This window comes from Myotis lucifugus, unplaced genomic scaffold (assembly GCF_000147115.1).
Source record: "Myotis lucifugus unplaced genomic scaffold, Myoluc2.0 scaffold_1051, whole genome shotgun sequence".
Taxonomy (NCBI): domain Eukaryota; kingdom Metazoa; phylum Chordata; class Mammalia; order Chiroptera; family Vespertilionidae; genus Myotis; species Myotis lucifugus.
In genome coordinates this window covers 109,853-112,090 of record NW_005872099.1, presented here as the reverse complement: position 1 = coordinate 112,090, position 2,238 = coordinate 109,853, and the positions used below count along the sequence as shown (strand labels likewise).

Sequence of the window (2,238 nt, the reverse complement as noted above, 5' to 3'; positions counted from 1 at the left end):
TTTAAAAAATATAAATCAGATCATTACACTCTGTGCCTAAAAGCCTTAAGCGCTCCAGCAGGGGTCAGCTCTCCAGACAGAATCATGCCTGTGAGGGTGTTACACTGCTGGGGAGGAATGCCCTGTCTTCTTCCTCCAGTTGCTCCCTTCACTGCTCTGGTGACATGTGGCACTGGTGCAGGCAGAACTGTGCTTCCATGAGAGTGAGCTAAGCATCACTTTGGTTGCTTTGTTCTAGTGAAGGAGCAGACACAGAAAAAAAAATTTTTAAGAAATCTTAATGGTTCTAATAGCATTTCAACCCACCCAAGGGACCTTCAACTGCCCCTCAGCCAGCCTGGCTCACCCAGCCTTGAGGAAAGAAGGCAGGGTTGGTGCTGCTCAGGCTGCCAGTGAACATGCATCTGGTCAGACATCTGAAGAGAACTGCAGTTATCTGAGGATGGAAATGGAGGGTCGCATCTGCTGGGATCAGGCACACAGGAGGGGACTAAACTATGTGGGAAATAGTGACCGGATCAGAGCTGCATGACCCCACCATGCTCTCACTCTCCAGCTGCATCCCAGGGGACCATGAATAGTCCACAACAGGAAGCAGCTCCATGGCCTCTGACAACCCACAGACCCTCTGCAAAGCCCTTGAGCTCACATGGCTGATGTCAGACTATACATCCCGACACCCTAAGTCCTGCCATCAGGACTGTTGGGACCTTTTAATTCTACTCTTACAAGAAAGCCAGGTCTGAGTCTCTTGTCCACTGCTCAAAGGTGTGTGAGGACCCAGTAGGGGGCAGCTAGACCTGCTATACCATGGGGCATTTGCTGAGTGGCCTCAGTTCCTGCACAGTCACCAAGGTTAAATCTGTATCAATCTGATGACCACTGCTCGCCCCTTCCTGGGGACTCACTGAGAAACTACCTCATGCAACTTGAGTCCCTCCAGAGGCTCTTTGAGTGATGAGACTAACAGGCACCCACATGTGGAGGTGGGCAGAGGCAGAACACAGGGGGCCTTGGGACTTTTGCTGACCTTCCCTCATCCAGTGCAGGTAAAAGGCAGCCTTGGTGCACTGCTTGGACCTTCCTGCTCTCACTCTGAACCAGCAGAGGCAGCCACACACTGTGAATTGTTTGCAGCTCCAAATAGAGTTCTCAAGGCCAGTCAGAGGAAGCATCTGACATTGGCCAGCACCAGAGTCTCTCTCATTTGCCTCTAGGACAACCCACACAGGGGCCAACTGCAGATGACATCAGAGCATGATCCAGGTAGCTTCACAAGCGGCATATCCAAAGGGAGAGCTTACAGGACATCAGAATCTGCTGAGATGAATTCTGCTCCATGTGGTCAGCACCTGTGCAGCAGCTCATTCAATGTGGTCAGGGCTTGATCCTCACAGTCAGCCACCCTGAAGGTCAGCCACATACAGAAATAGGCCAATAGCAATATAGACTCAACTACAACAGGAGAGTCCATATAACACACAGAAGGGACATTCTTGGAACACTCAGCTCTGGAAAAAAGACTGTGCCATTAGGTCCCTCAGGACACCTACTACATAAGGCCACACTACCAACATTGGGTGTCTAATAGACTAATACATAGAATATAGCCACCAAAACAGCCAAAATGTGTAGACAAAGAAAAATGTTCCCCATTAAATTACACCTTGAAAAAAAATCAGTGAAGTAGAGGCAAATAACCTACCAGATACAGAGTTAAAAAAAAATGCTTATAAGGATCCTAAATGAACTTAGAGGAAGAATGGATGAAATCAATAAGAACATTGATAAAGAGATAGTAAGCATGAAAAAGAAGTTAGAAATAAAGGATACAATGTCTGAAATGAATAGTACACTAGAAAACATAGGCAACTGAATGAAGCAGAGGATTGAATCTGTTTGGAAGACAAGGTAGCAGAAGACAATCAGAGAAGCAAAAATAAAAAAAAATAAAAATGAGGACTGTTTAAGCGATCTTTAGGACAAAATGAATCCTAACAACATGAATTGCATCAAACGAGTACAAGAAGGAGAAAAGAAAGAGCAATGGATTGAGAGCCTATTAAAAGAAATAATGACTGAAACTTCCCAAACCTGGTGAAGGAAAAAGACAAGTCCAGGAGGCACAGTGAGTCCCAAGTAAGATGAATCCCAAAGGCCCACACCAAAACAGATCATAATTTAAATGGCAGGATAAAACAAAGAGGAAAAGCAGTAATAAGAAAGGTAGTTACCTAC

The 2,238-nt window shown here is 45.9% G+C and overlaps 1 non-coding gene across 1 annotated transcript; it reads left to right on the top strand.

Moving 5' to 3' along the window:
* Positions 1-53: 53 nt before the first annotated feature.
* On the top strand, positions 54-254 carry LOC111824251. Its single transcript, XR_002827320.1, has one exon. It is a non-coding gene; the product is annotated as a small nucleolar RNA SNORA74 (small nucleolar RNA).
* The last annotated feature ends 1,984 nt before the right edge of the window (positions 255-2,238 follow it).